Below are 16364 nucleotides of genomic sequence, written 5' to 3' on the forward strand. Positions count from 1 at the left end.
CCCTTTAAGCTGCCGTGTCCCCTTTTAGTTCCTGTGTCCCCTTTTAGCTGCCGTGTCCCCTTTTGGTTCCCGTGTCCCCTTTTAGTTCCCGTGTCCCCTTTAAGCTGCCATGTCCCTTTTTAGCTGGTGAGGGGCCACAACTTTTTCTTTACATTAAAGTTTGACAAATATGCAAATAGTGCTTCACATACTAGCAAAAAAAACCCACCAAGAGTTTGGAGTTGCTGGAGAAAATAAAACACCCACACGTCCAAGTGAGCAGAAAAGCGTCTCAAACCCACAGAACTCCTCAAAGCCATGAAAGCTGCTGCGACACGCTGATGCCGATGGTAGAACCAGAGTTTGGCAGGAACCGGATGAATCCATGGGTGGCAGTTTTGGCTGCTGGTGGTTTTAGGGCAGTTGAGCGTGGATTAAATGCCTCAGAATACCAGATTGTTGTTTCGGCCTTCCTGTGTGTCCCACTATTTGCCATTTCAATTGTTTAATAGTGAATGGCTACGTCCGGCATCATAATGCACTGGTGTCACCAATATAACAGAGTAATAGCTGGTGTGGAATCCCTTTTACACTGAATCGTGCCTGTTCTGGGTGCAAATGTGGGGCTGGGGATTGAGGGGTTTCCTGCCCAGTATAAGTATGATGTTCCTGATAAAGTTCATTTCATTTTCATCTACCGCTGTATCCCCCCATTCCATCACAGGGCTTTGGACCACCACAGAGCAGGTATTATTTAAGTGGTGGATGATTCTCAGCACTGCAGTGACACTGACATGGTGCTGGTGTGTTAGTGTGTGTTGTGCTGGTATGAGTGGATCAGACACAGCAGCGCTGCTGGAGTTTTTAAACACCTCACTGTCACTGCTGGACTGAGAATCGTCCACCAACCATAAATATCCAGCCAACAGCGCCCCGTGGGCAGCGTCCTGTGACCACTGATGAAGGTCTAGAAGATGAGCGACTCAAACAGCAGCAATAGATGAGCGATCGTCTCTGACTTTACATCTACGAGGTGGACCGACTAGGTAGGAGTGTCTAATAGAGTGGACAGTGAGTGGACACGGTGTTTAAAAACTCCAGCAGCGCTGCTGTACCAGCACAACACACACTAACACACCACCACCATGTCAGTGTCACTGCAGTGCTGAGAATCATCCACCACCTAAATAATACCTGCTCTGTGGGGGTCCTGTGGGGGTCCTGACCATTGAAGAAAAGGGTGAAAGGAGCTAACAAAGTATGTTGAGAAACAGATGGACTACAGTCAGTAATTGTAGAACTACAAAGTGCTTCTATATGGTAAGTGGAGCTGATAAAATGGACAGTGAGTGTAGAAACAAGGAGGTGGTTTTAATGTTATGGCTGATACTCGACACAGTGTTACCTCTTCATGTTAAAATGAGGGATGTTCATGATCTGGTAAAGTTATACTTTCCTATCGGTTTCACAAATAAAAATCCTCGATCTCCTGCACATCAGCACCAGCGTGTTATTAGTGTAAGGACGCTGAAACGTCTTTGTAATAAACTGGGTTTATTTAGAAGAACGTGCACCACCGGTGCGCTCAGCGTCTGTGTCGTCGCCGGTACTTCAGCCGAGGCCCCAACGCCTTAAAGCATATGGACTCGTACGATAAACTAAAGCTGTACAGCATCGATATAAATGGTTGTATTTACGGGTTTAGTCGTCATGTCATGTGGATGGAAGCGAATAATACAATCAACCACCCAAAAATCATTAACACACAATGTGTAAATGTTCCAGCCAGCTTCCGGTGTAGTGATGAAGCGTCGCTCCCTACACCCTACACGGTTTGACGTTCACTTCATTTGAACATTCTCGTTACCTTTGGATCAGAATCTCACTTAAAATGGTGGAATACCCTACGTAGTGCACTTCACAGGAACAGCCGGGGTGAATGGAACGCTCCTACAGAATCGGTGCTAATGGTTGAAAGACGCTTTCTGAACCAATAAGAGCTTCTGATTGTAATTGTTAGTAAGAAATGCTGTTATTTGCATTTATTCAGTTTGCGTCACACAGATGACGTGGTAATGAAACGCTCGATCGGCTTTCTAACGACTTCCTGTTTTACTTCACGACTGGGAAAAGTTTGGAGGTTTTTAATTATAAGCACATTTACAAAATAACGGATTCTGTTCCTAATGGGACGCACGCTTATAAATGTAATAGCATCTGGAAGAACAGAAGCTAAGGTAAGCAGCGGTTATGATGGTTTTGCTGTGTTTGGGATTTTGGCCGCTGTGCCGTGATTTATCGAGCGCTTTTGTTCTGTAATGAAAACAAAACGTATCAGTTGAAGCTTTTAACTGGAACCTTCTTGTTACAGAAATTACATTCATTTACACGATGAGGAGGAAAGTAAAGACACGAAGTAAAACGGCTAAATACACTCGCTAATCTGTTGTTGTTTTTATCTGAACTTACAGATTATTTCTTTATTTCTACTCTACATTTATAATATATGTTTTGTGTTTATTATATTGACTTGTGACTTGACTCGGACTCGTATTTTGTGACTTGTGAACATCTCTGCTGGATAACCACAGAGCTTCTCTGAACTGACAAGCCTACGACGGCTGAACACTCTCTGTCCATTATATTACGACTTTATTCTCGAAATTGAAACTTAAAATGATTTGTTTACAGTGGCGCTTATTCGCCGTTGTACTGTAGAATTTTCTTGTCTTTGTTTCGGATGATAAAATGAAAAATCCTCACCTGTGTTAAATATATTAAATATAGTTCTATCGGTGCTTGTGCCTTTATTTCTATTTAAGGAATTTATTTAGACTTTACATGTTATAATTCTATAATTCACACTTTATTTAAAGGTTTTTAGAAATTTCTCACAGTTTTTTATGGCTTCTTTACATTCAGCCCTGCGCCTCTAATCTGACAAAAGTATTGGGACGCCCCTTCCGATTTCTGAATTCACTTGTTTCGGCCACGGCAATCACTAACAGCTGGAATACATTTGTTATATAAGGGAAATTCTACACTATAATATATGATATATATGATACACTATGATATATATATACTGTATATATATATATACTGTATATTGTAGACTAAATACTACACTACTAAACTATGCTGAAACAGTTTATCTACCAGGTTGGCACTTTTGGGCCCTTGAGCGAGGCCCTGAACCCTCAGTTGCTTGCAATGTATGAATTGCTAACAAATACGGTTGCAGCTGTACGTCACTATGAATGTAAATGGCACAAATTCCCACAGATGTACTTCTTGACATAAGTATTGTGAGAAGCTTGAGTCTGGTATAATACTGTCTTCGGAACGAGCTCAAGCTCGGGCGTCCGAATACTTTTGTCTGTTCGGCGTTCCACCTTTGTGCCAACACTTTAGGGAAGGTCCTGTACTGTTCTAGCATGAGCGAGCTCTATAAAGACGTGAAGAGAAGCCCTGGGCTCTGCACCACTCAGCCCAACGGCTCTGGGATAAACCGGAACGTCGACTGATCGATCAGCGCCCAGCCGTACAAATGCTGTCAGGTTTTGTACTGCTAAATGGGCACAAATTCCCACACATGGACACACTTCACTGTGAGAAGCTATTCAGCCCCTACATCACAGTAGATCCGATGGGTTCTACCATCTGAGGGAATCCCCCCCTCCCAAAGTTTAAGTTGGTTTGGCCCACGAAGCGTCTTTTCTGGAGCACCGGTAAAGGTAAATAGCGCAAACCATCAGTCAGACTCGGTGGTGATGGAGGGCAGGAAGAGGCCAGGTGAAGCCGAAAAAACCAGTTTAAAAAAGGGGGTTGGAAGAACATGCTGCCAAATGTGCCAAATGAACAGACTTGTTTTCCAGAGGACAGACCCCAGTTGCAGCCGGTAAAGAGAGAGATGGACATTTGCAATGTCAACTTAGTGTAGTTTATTTTGTAGAACCCAATACACACCATTAATCACAAATATCCAGTTTCAAGCTGAAAATAATAAACATAATTTGAAGTGTAATATATTAAATAGCCTAACTCATTAATGGAATGATTTTGTTCCGACGCTACTGTACTGATGATCCATGACTACTGAAGGGACAGGTAGAGGATAGTCTAACAGAGTTATTTAAACTAAGATAGTTATTTGTAATGTAAAATATAATGTGGAGCATATACATGATATATGTTAAATTGTTCAGACAGATGTCAGCACGATAGCCTAATTTATTTTAACAAATGGAGACAATTAGCCTAAATCACTATCAATTTTACACCATGTTATGTTCATGTTCATGTTATGTTATTCAGCAAAAGAGGCTAACCTATAATGAAATGTTTTTTTAGCCTCAGAGCAGCAGATAAGCCATGTCTCATGTCTATAAACAATGACACCGTTATTAATAAAGTTACAGAATCCAGTGCACTGCTTAGGAGGCTTTTGATGCTGTAGGTAGCCACTAAATATACGAGTAGTGAAGCTACTTAAGAGTTTAGTGTAAACCTAACAATAGAGCACCTCTCTGCTGGGAAGACATGCAATATTAATTTCAAATTATTTTTATTTCAAATTTTGCTCCGGTACAAATGTAAATACGCTTTCATCTTTATCAAATTGTTTTTACCTTTTAAATCTTTATCTGATTTAAATTTGAATTGAACATGTTTAAGTGAAGTGTTTTCTGTTATATACCCAATAAAAAGGCATTGTAAGAGCTAGCTGCTGTTTCATTTATTAAAATTTCTCCTCCATGGAAAAAGTGGGCCGGGTTTAGGCATACAACTCCCGGGCTGAAAAAGGGGCCCACTCCGGCCCTGTCTACATTAATAACTCATCAGTAACTGGATGAGCCAAAATGTCCTACAGTTAAACAAGGACAAAACATCAAAGAGAAGAGGATTAGTATCAGTGAACACCTCGGTTCCTCGTCTCTAAAAACCAAAGACCAAATCCGAAATCTTGCCGTTCTAATAGACTCAGATCTGACCTTCACCAGCCATATCAGAACCATCACCAGAACATCCTTCTATCATCTTAAAAATATATCCAGAATCAAGGTTCTGGTGTCCCAACAACATCTAGAGAAGCTCACCCATGCTTCTATCTCCAGTAGGGTGGACTATTGTAATGTACAGCTCATTCAGAAGACGAAGAGAACAGAGCACATCACTCCATTGATCAGCCATAATATTAAAACCACCTCCTTGTTTCTACACTTACTGTCCATTTTATCAGCTCCACTTCAGTAGATCTCTTAGAGTCCAAACTAAACATGGTGAAGCAGCATTGTTACGCTGCATAGAACCTGAACAGACTGACAGGAGAGATGAGATTAGATGTTCCTCAAATGTAGAAATGTTTAAATCCAGGTTAAAAACGTTTCTCTTTTCTTGTGCCTGTGATTGAGCTCTGAATTTTACACTCTATTATTACTGCACTTTAGCAGAGGTGGTAAGTAACTAAGTAGAATTACTTCATTACTGTTCTTAAATAGTTATTTAGGTATCTGTACTTTACTTGAGTATTTCTGTCACTTAATATTTTGTACTTTTACTCACTACGTTTTCAAAACAGGCTCGTTACTTTAGTTTTAACTAAATAAATGTATTTATTGGTTTATTTGATCTCTTTGTCTATTTATTTACGTATTTTTTAATCAGGCAGTTCTATTCAGGCACCTAATGAAGCACAAATCGGAATCCTGTGGATGTGAAGCGGGAGAATGCCTGTCCAGGGAGCGTGGCATTATCAGATTTTTTACTTCTAAAACTAAAGCAATTGACTTTTTACATTCACACACAGGAGACAGATTTGATTAATCTTGCTGACCACACACACACACAAACACATTTAATGTTCTCCAGTTCAGTCTGAAAAAAACCTTTAAACAGGGCTAATGGTGAAGATAAACCAGTGACTGCTGTTATAGCCTGTGGAGCTAAAAGTTTTCTTTCAGTCAGAGCAGATTAACCTGAACTAACCAACTTAGTAACTGATGAACTTTTGCCTCTGCTCGGCTCTGTGAAGTAACGTTTCCTGCTCTCATCTTCATCAAAAGCAAGAACCGCTTACGATTTATGAAAGTGAACCACGAATTTATCTTTAATTGTATTTATTTATTTATTTTAAGAGCACATTTGGTTTCACAGAACTTTAAGAAGCAGCTACTTCTAAAACTAAATAAGACATTCTGGGTCTCTTCGTAGATGTTGTTTGACTGAGTGAAATTAAGTGTAAAACTCGAGCTGCTTGTGTGTGATGGTGCTTCTGTACCTCCAACTTAAAAAAGATCCTGTTCACAAAACTGAATTTAAAATGATTTTTTTACTTGAAGTAAATTTACTGTGATGTACTTTTATACTTCTAGTTGAGAAAATAATTTCATGCATACTTTAACTTTTACTTGAGTAATTATTCTACCAGATTACTAGTACTTTTACTTCAGTAAGGAACTCGTGTATTTTGCCACCTCTGCTCTTTAGCCTCGATGTTTTAAAATCTTTATTTTAAAACCTGTATTTATGTTTCATGTACTCATATTGCACTTACCTTTTATAAGCTATTTTACTACTGTATATTTTCTTTTAGTTTTTCATGTTCTTAATTTTTTTAAGCACTTTATCTCTCATTTTAATTTCATGTTCTTTTAATTGAAACTTTATTTGTAAAAAGCCTCTGAGCTTCTAGATCTCAGGAATGTTTTAATGCTTTTAATTTGTTCTTTATGTAAAGCACTTTGAACTGCCACTGTGTATGAAAGGTGCTATATAAATAAACCTGCTTTACATCTGCAATCTGAATGAATTATTGCATTATAGAATTTATAGAATTGAATAGAATTGATTTCTAGAGTTAAATCAACTTTAAATAAACTTTTAAACAATTGAATTGATCTGAAGTAGCTACGAAACTGTGTGATCTAGTCGGGCTCGCCACGACAAAAGACGTCACGACACCAGATCATTTTTGCTGCTTGAGGCCTTTTATCAAAGCGACTCCTCACCTGAAAACACACCCAGCACGTGTTAAACGACAGCAAAAAATCGAAATAAAATAAAATAAAAGAGATAAAGTTAAACTCTGAGTGCAGCTTCACTTTTGATCAACTCAAAGTTTAATAACCGGCCTAATCTTCCTCCCCTCGCTTTACCCCGACGCTCAGATCAACAAAGCAAAGCTCAAATCATCCACGAACCTGACAGGAACGACTGAGGAACCCAAAATCACACAGAACCAAGAGAACAACAGGAGGAACTGAGCATCAGAGCATCACTCACCAAGGCCTGGAGTCCAAGAGAGGAGAATCGAGAGGTTAAATAACGAGACGCGTCTTCAGCCTGGAGAGGCGAGGAACCCTGATCTGATCTGGTCTGGTCTGATCTGTCACAGTTTGAGAAGCTCGAGAACGTGTGTGTGTGTGTGTGTGTGTGTGCAGGTGAATTGTGGGTTGTTTGCAGCGTTTCTCAGAAGCACATATCACATCCCATCCTGTAACGGAACACTTTTCGTGTTTACAGTGTCGTGTTAATATAATGCATTTAAATATATACAACTCCAAATCAGAAAAAGTTGGGACAGCGTGGAAAATGCAAATAAAATAAGAACACAGTTCCTTACATTGACTTTGACGTTTATTTGATGTCAGACAGGATAAAGCTGAGATATTTCATCTCTTATCTGCTCAACTTCATTTCATTTATTAATAAACTTTAAACAAATTAAAAAGTTGGGACGGTAAAGCATTTACCACTTTGTAATGTTGGGGTCTGATGTTCCTCCTTTTTGGGGTCTTTTGTTCTTTTTTGGGTCTGATGTGCTCTTTTTTTGGGGTCTGATGTTCCTCCTTTTTGGGGTCTGATGTTCTCCTTTTTGGGGTCTGATGTTCCTCCTTTTTGGGGTCTGATGTTCTCCTTTTTTGGGTCTGATGTTCTCTTTTTTTGGGGTCTGATGTTCCTCCTTTTTGCGGTCTGATGTTCTCTTTTTTTGGGGTCTGATGTTCCTCCTTTTTGGGGGTCTGATGTTTTCCTTTTTGGGGGTCTAATGTTCCTCCTTTTGGGGTCTGATGTTCCTCCTTATTGGGGTCTGATCTTCTTTTTGGGGGTCTGATGTTCCTCCTTTTTGGGGGTCTGATGTTCTTCTTTTTTGGGGTCTGATGTTCCTCCTTTTTGGGGTCTGATGTTCCTATTTTTGGTGGTCTGATGTTCTTCTTTTTTGGGGTCTGATGTTCTCTTTTTTTCGGGTCTGATGTTCCTCCTTTTTGGGGGTCTGATGTTCTCCTTTTTGGGGTCTGATGTTCCTCCTTTTTGGGGTCTGATGCTCCTATTTTTGGGGGTCTGATGTTCTTCTTTTTTGTGGTCTGATGTTCTCTTTTTTTCGGGTCTGATGTTCCTCCTTTTTGGGGGTCTGATGTTCCTCCTTTTTGGGGGTCTGATGTTCTCCTTTTTGGGGTCTGATGTTCCTCCTTTTTGGGGGTCTGATGTTCTCCTTTTTGGGGTCTGATGTTCCTCCTTTTTGGGGGTCTGATGTTCTCCTTTTTGGGGTCTGATGTTTCTCCTTTTTGGGGGTCTGATGTTCTTCTTTTTTGGGGTCTGATGTTCCTCCTTTTTGGGGTCTGATGTTCTCTTTTTTTGGGGTCTGATGTTCCTCCTTTTTATAAATTTGTTTAACAGTAGCGGGGTCGACTCAAAGCAAGAAGGTCCTTGGTTTGATTCCTAGGTGGGGCAGTCCGGGTCCTTTCTGTGCTGAGTTTGCATGTCCTCCCTGTGTCTGCGTGGGTTTCCTTCGGGTGCTCCGGTTTCCTCCCACAGTCCAAAGACATGCAGTCAGGGCAACTGGAGCTACTTGAAATTACCCCAAGTGTGTGTGTGTGTGTGTGTGTGTGTGTGTGTGTGTATCTGCCCTGTGATGGATTGTCTGGGGTGTTTGACCTTTTGCTCAAATCATCAGATCCAACTCGGACCCTGTACCAGTAGGGGGAGCAGTGTGTCCGGGTCTGAGAGGGAGCTCTGCTCTGTGTGTGTGTGTGTGTGTGTGTGTGTGTGTGTGTGTGTGTGTGTGTGTGTGTGTGTGGAGAGAGAGAGAGAGAGAGAAACACTGAACAGTTACTCGCTGCTGCTTCTTCTCTGCAGCAACTAAATCTCGGCGCGACTCCGGACACACTCGAGCCTGAACAGAGGAGCTTCTGGCTGGACTTAATCTCTCCTAACAGGTGAGCACGATCCAAACACGTCTATACTTACAGTTCGTGCACACACACACACACACACACACACACACACACACACACACACTTCTGCCGCTGTGTGTTTTCTGTGACTGAACGAGTTGTGACGTAACAAAACAGCAACTAGAATAAAGAGGGCCGAGTGGAATAAGAGCTTAAATTATAACAAAAACTGCAAAGCAAACATGCACACAGCGGCGAATGCGGGTCTGACCGGGGTTGCCAAAACGCGTGCGCGGGGGGTGTTACGTCATAACATAGTTCGGACACCTGGCAACCCGTTTTCTAACGTCATAGTAGCTTGTGAGTTGTGATGCTTAATATAATAGAGGTAATAGGGTTAATATTGGTGTGTGTGTGTGTGTGTGTGTGTCAGGGTGAAGCCACATTAAATACTGGGGGGCATCTTGGTTCCTGCATTGCCGGTAGTTAGTATTTGTTTGTATATCACTGGCAGCTCTTTTATTGTTTGTTTTGGCTTATTGTTGTTTAGTTAGTGATGTTTAATTATGATGACGAGTGTATGGCTGCGTCCATTAGGGGGCGCCAGAGCAGATCGTTGCCCTTCCTGATGCAACCCTCCTATTTATCCGGGCTTGGGACCTGCACTAAGGGAGCACTGATGTGTGTCCGCACAAGAGCTAGGTTCACGTAGTACCATACCTGTTGTGTATTAGTAAGCCCAGCCTGGGATTCGAACCCCCTGGGGTGAGGCAGTGCTGTTACCAGTGGCATACTGCTCACAATGATAAATAAAGCATGGCGCTATGACACTGTGGCTGTCATGAAAAGACATGATTTGTGGTTTTAGTTCCTCTTTGAGAGCCCAACTCAAGGGTCCAACAGTAGCAGCTTGCCAGAAGTAGTATTTGAACTCACAACCTTCCTATTATTCAGCCGCAGTCGTAACAGCTGATCCACCGTGTGAGCTGCTATTAAAGAGAAACTGAACTCAAGTCATGTTTGATTCTGGATGCTGGAAATCTCTAGTTTGGTAGCGACTGCTCCACCAGCTACGACCGCCTACAAGGATTAGCTGGTCTCTGACTTACTACCAGCCCTGACCAGCTCTCTACCAGCTTGAAATGCTCAGTATTGTTTGTTACAAGGCAAGGCAAGTTTATTTGTATAGCACCTTTCATACACAGTGGCAATTCAAAGTGCTTTACATAAAGAAAAAAATTAATTAAAAGCAGTAGAACCTCAGAAAGACTTCTTGCAAACATTTAGTTACAATTAAGAGAGCATGAAATTCAAACAAGAGAGATAAAACATTAAGAACATGAAAACTAAAGGAAAATATAGTAAAATATACCCTACAGTTTAGAGAATATAAAATTAAAACAAGCAACAAACACTCATACACTACTCTACACTACACTACTAAGAGCATGAAAAACTAAAAGAAATATGGTAAAATGAGGGTAATAGCAAAAATTTCAAGCTCAATCATAGGCACAAGAAAAAAGAAAAGTTTTTAACCTGGATTTAAAGATTTCTACATTTGAGGAACATCTAATATCTCCTGCAGTCTGTTCCAGTTATATGCAGCCCAACAGCTAAATGCTGCTTCACCATGTTTAGTTTGGACTCTGAGCTCAACTAGCTGACCTGAGTCCATGGATCTAAGAGATCTACTGGGTTTATATTCTCTGAACATTTCTGAGATGTATTCTGGGCCGAACCCATTCAGTGATTTGTAGACCAGTAGCAGCACTTTAAATTCTATTCTGTAACTAACCGGAAGCCAGTGTAGAGATTTTAGAACTGGAGTGATGTGCTCAGTTCTCTTCGTCTTAGTTAAAACTCTAGCAGCAGCGTTCTGAATGAGCTGTAACTGTTTAATGGTCTTTTTGGGAAGTCCAGTTAAGAGACCATTACAATAGTCCACCCTACTGGAGATAAAAGCATGGATCAGCTTCTCTAGGTCTTGTTGGCACACTAGACCCTTGATTTTGGCTATATTTCTAAGATGGTAGAAGGCTGTTTTGGTGATGGTTTTTATATGGCTGGTGAATGTGAGATCTGAGTCTATTAGAACGCCAAGATTTCGGACTTGGTCTTTGGTTTTTAGAGACCGGGAACTGAGGTGTTCACTGACACTAATCCTCTTCTCTTTGCTGCCAAACGCGACAATCTCTGTTTTGTCCTTATTTAACTGTAAAAAATTCTGGCTCATCCAGTTATTGATGTCCTCCAGACACTGACACAGTGAATCTATTGGGCTGTAATCATCTGGTGAGAGAGCCAGATATATCTGTGTGTCATCTGCATAACTATGGTAATCAATGTTGTTAGCCTGTAGCATTTGGCCTAATGGCAGCATATAAAGATTGAACAGAAGAGGTCCGAGAACTGATCCCTGTGGTTACAGTGCTTGTAACTTCCACTGTGTACATTTCTATTCTTGGGTAAGGTAGGCTTCTGGTTTAAGTATATTCTTTGCTGTATTTATCTTCCTCCTATATTTATCGCTGATCTCCAACATCCTAACTTCACTACCTAACCCTGACATGCTTGTGGAGGAAATCTAAGCTCGGTCTTGATCTCCACTCCTACCACGATCTGCTGTCCAGGTTCTTATCCGACGTGACAGCTGCAAAAAAACAACAAAAAAAAACAGGTTTCAGCAGATTTGTGTTCTTCGACTGTTGTTTACCAAAACCTGAGAAATGAAATGTTCACTATGGAAGCTCTTCTGTAAGTCGCTCTGGATAAGAGCGTCTGCTAAATGCAGAAAATGTAAAATGTAAATGTTTTGGGGGTGAACCTGCACTGGAAAGAAGCTAAACACGAGTAGCTATTTGTAAATCGTGTTATTGTACTCTAACAGCACAAACACTCCCCCATCAGTAACGTTTATGGTTTGTAGATAGATGCAGTTTCATTGGCTGCACTGGAATTGATTACTGGTGAAGTATGAGGACGCTCGGTTGGCACAATGACCCATTACAGTAGCCCACTACTGCTGGGATCCTGGTTTGAATCCCAGCAGTGCTGTCGACCAGCCGGGCGTCTTTGGAGAAATGATTGGCCGAAGCCCTGCGATGGATTGGCAGTGTTTCTTGGTGAAACTGGGCATGCCGCGACCCTGACCAGGATACAGCTAGTCAATTATTAGTAAATTATACCCTTATTGTCCTATAAAGTGCAATTAGTTAGTTTCTTGGCACCATAATGCCGACCCTTCACCCCCCCTTCCTTAGAAACCAAGGTTTAAGGACCTTGCTTCAGCACCCAGGAGTGTCTGCTCGCCAGAACCAGGAGCACTGAGCCCTTCAGGTTCTGATTCAAAGCTAAGCACCCTAACCACTGTTCTACCACTGCTAACTATAGTTGACATGTTACCACATCTGAGGACTTCCCTCATGTGGTAACCGTTGGTTAACGATTTACTATTACCAGCCTTCGCTTGTTAGGGGTTCATGCTGGTCTGGTGGTTTTGATGGCTGACCTACATTAGCTTTGTTATATAAATACGACTGATCCTTCGACTGGCCACAGTCAGACTCCTAGCTGCGGTTAATGCTCGGACAAGTTCACGCCAAGGGTTAGGGTTCCGTCCCAAACGAAGGAAAACTGGTGGAACACTGGGGTAAACACGCCTCTGTCCCAACTTTATTTTGGAGTGTGTTGCAGGTATTAACTTCTACATTTGTTTATTATAAAATAAAGGTGCAAGAGAATGGTTTGTACTGTAGTCAGTAACCCAGGGTCACTGTTCGTTGATGAGTGGGCAGGTATCCTCCACCGCTACTGGCGTAAATCTTCAGACGTGCCCAGCCGAAACATCAGAAGTTCTGAGGAGAAATCCCAAGATAACCATTCGTAACTGCTCTTAACCGCTCTTAACCGCTCTTAACCGCTCTTAACCACTCGTAACCGCTCTTAACCACTCGTAACTGCTCTTAACCGCTCTTAACCACTCGTAACTGCTCTTAACCGCTCTTAACCACTCGTAACTGCTCTTAACCGCTCTTAACCATTCGTAACTGCACTTAACCGCTCTTAACTACTCGTAACTGCACTTAACCGCTCTTAACTACTCGTAACTGCTCTTAACTGCTCTTAACCACTCGTAACTGCTCTTAACCGCTCTTAACCAGTCGTAACTGCTCTTAACTGCTCTTAACCACTCGTAACTGCTCTTAACCGCTCTTAACCACTCGTAACTGCTCTTAACCGCTCTTAACCACTCGTAACTGCTCTGGATCGAGCCCGGTCTGTGTTCTCGTCATGATGGTTATCACCTCCTCTGTTATTGGCTCGAGTCCTGAGCGGTTGTTGGGCGTTTGTGGACACCAGCGGTTTTTGGCTAGTTTCTGTTAAATTCCTCTTTTTTTGTTGGTGCGTCACTTTTCTGCTTTAGTGTCCAAATAGGAAAATGAGGGAAAAAATATCCAGATAGATCCAGAAAGATCCAGAAAGATCCAGAAAGATCCAGATTTATCTGAGTCGCTGTGTTAGTTCAGCTCTGTAGAAAAGTTCTGTGGATCAAGAGTCTCAGTAAGTTCATCAGGAGGAGACGAGAACATTTCAACCACTGTAGTGCAGATACTGCTGGTACAAATCCTCTCTGTCTGTCTCTTTCTGTCTGTCTGTCTTTCTGTCTGTATGTCTGTATTTCTCTCTGTCTGTCTTTCTGTCTGCCTTGTCTGTCTGTCTTTCTTTCTGTCCATCTGTCTGTCTATATTTCTGTCTGTCTGTTTTTCTCTCTGTCTGTCTGTATTTCTATCTGTCTGTCTTTCCATCTGTCTGTTTATTTTTCTGTCTGTCTGTGCGTCTGTCTTTCTTTCTGTCTGTGTGTCTGTCTTTCTTGTTGTCTGTGTCTTTCTGTCTGTCTTCCTTCCATCCATCCATCATAAAAATTCACAATCCACGTTCTGAGATCTACGCAAAGCATTTTTAAGTGTATGTCTTCCAGTTTTTCTCCCAATTTATTCGTAGCCAATTCCCCGACCATATTTCACATCTAGTGCTGCAGAATTTTACTCCTGACCAAGAAGTGTGCAGTACCGACCGCTTCTTTTCCCCTGCACAGGTTCATACGGAGATCCGTTTCACACTTGCAAAAAGTGATTGCAGAAAATGTAGAGATTTTACCATCTACAGTGCATAACATTATTAAAAGACTTAGGGATGCTTAACAAGTATTTCTGTGCATAAACCACGGACTGACAAACAATTGATCTTTAATCCCTAACACGCCACTGCATTTAAAACTATCAGTATAACCACATGGACTTAAGAACACGTGAAACCCTTGTCGCTACATCTGCAAGTGGAAGTTATTACCCTGTGGTCTGATTAATCCAACTTTTAAACTGTTTTTGGAGATAATGGATTTTATATTTTCAGCAGCAAATAGGAAAATGATCATATCGATTATTATCAGTGTGTAGTGACTTTTATATGGACGTCCGTTCTTTTTTTAGAGAGACGACATCAAGCCACATTCTACACATGGTATAACAACATCGTTTATAGTGAAAGAGTCACGCACTGATCACATCTGTGAGGTCAGACACTGATGTTGGACGAGAAGGCCTGGCTCACAGTCTCCGCTCTAATTCATCCCAAAGGTGTTCTTTCTATCTATCGGGTTGAGCTCAGGACTCTGTGCAGGCCAGTCAAGTTCTTCCACACCAAACCGGCTCATCCACGTCTTTATGGAGCTTGTGCTTTGTGCACTGGTGCGCAGTCGTGTTGGAACAGGAAGGGGCCATCCTTAAACTTAAAATTGTCCAAAATCTCTTGGTATGCTGAAGCATTAAGAGTTCCTTTGACTGGAACTAAGGGGCCGAGCCCGACTCCTGAAAACCACCCCCACACCATAATCCCCCCTCCACCACACTTTACACTCGGCACAATACAGTCAGACAGGTACCGTTCTCCTGGCAACCGCCAAACCCAGACGGAGAAGCGTAATTCGTCACTCCAGAGAACACGTCTCCGCTGCTCTAGAGTCCAGTGGCGGCGTGCTTTACACCGCTGCATCCGACGCTTTGCATTGCGCTTGGTGATGTAAGGCTTGGATGCAGCTGGAAACCCGTTCCATGAAGCTCTACACACTGTTCCTGAGCTGATCTGAAGGCCACATGAAGTTTGGAGGTCTGTAGTGATGGACTCTGCAGAAAGTTGGTGACCTCTGTGCACTATGTTCCTCAGCATCCGCTGACCCGCCCTGTCATTTTACGTGGTAACACTTGGTGGCTGAGTCGCCGTCGTTCCCAATCGCTTCCACTTTGTTATAACAGCACTGACGGTCGACTGTGGAATATTTAGTAGTGAGGAAATTTCACCACTGGACTTGTTGCACAGGTGGCATCACGGTACCACGCTGGAATTCACTGAGCTCCTGAGAGCGACCCGTTCTTTCACTAATGTGTGTAGAAGCAGTCTGCATGCCGAGGTGCTCGGTTTTATACACCTGTGGCCATGAAGTGATTGGAACACCTGAATTCAATCATTTGGATGGGGAGTGAATACTGAGGCAATATAGTGTAGTATGATCCATGGTCAACAGGTTAATATTAGCTACTATTAGCCATTAGCTACGGTTTATAGTATGTTAGCTGTGACTTGCTTGGTGCGTTGATTGTTTAGGAAATGCTACAGTCGATAGCTTAACGCTAACTGCAATGCTGGTTAAACGTTAGCCCCAGTTGGCCACTAGCTACAGTTAATTAAATCAGTGCCTATACGAGCAGGAATAAATAAACGAATGTTTACGTGTGAACCTCTCGTAGCGACCTGAGATCTTTTTGTTATGGGCTGCAGAAATGCTTCACACGCCTCCCAAACTCACAGAGAAGATTAAGCCGTCGAAGTAATTTGAAGGGGTTTAATTTATTAAAACTGAGGAAACAAATTAAAAATAATAAAACAAACATCAGTGAATCTTATAAGCTCACAAATCCGAGTCTCCAACAAGGAATTATGAAAGCAGAGGGACTCACACCAAGCAGCGAAGAGCAGGAACGACCTTTAGAGTTCTTTTAGGAGGAGGGTAAGAGGAACAGACGGGGGGAAGGAAAAGCGAGCCGAAAGCGAGGGAGAGGGGCCCGCTGCCCTCCTTCACCGTTTGTAGTTGGTAAAAAGTCGGCGGGGGGACAAAGACGTCTCAGTGTTTTAAGACTCCCTGCTGAACGGGGG

General features: G+C 42.1%; 1 protein-coding gene across 1 annotated transcript in view; it reads left to right on the forward strand.

Moving 5' to 3' along the window:
* The first annotated feature begins 9115 nt into the window (after nt 1-9115).
* adamts10 (ADAM metallopeptidase with thrombospondin type 1 motif, 10) overlaps nt 9116-16364 on the forward strand; it is a 54992-nt gene continuing 47743 nt past the window's right edge. Inside the window, exon 1 of the mRNA XM_062998803.1 lies at nt 9116-9194. The gene's annotated coding sequence lies outside the window, so the exon portion shown is untranslated. The remainder of the gene's footprint in view (nt 9195-16364) is intronic.

The sequence above is a fragment of the Trichomycterus rosablanca genome, chromosome 7 (genome assembly GCF_030014385.1).
Source record: "Trichomycterus rosablanca isolate fTriRos1 chromosome 7, fTriRos1.hap1, whole genome shotgun sequence".
Lineage (NCBI taxonomy): Eukaryota > Metazoa > Chordata > Actinopteri > Siluriformes > Trichomycteridae > Trichomycterus > Trichomycterus rosablanca.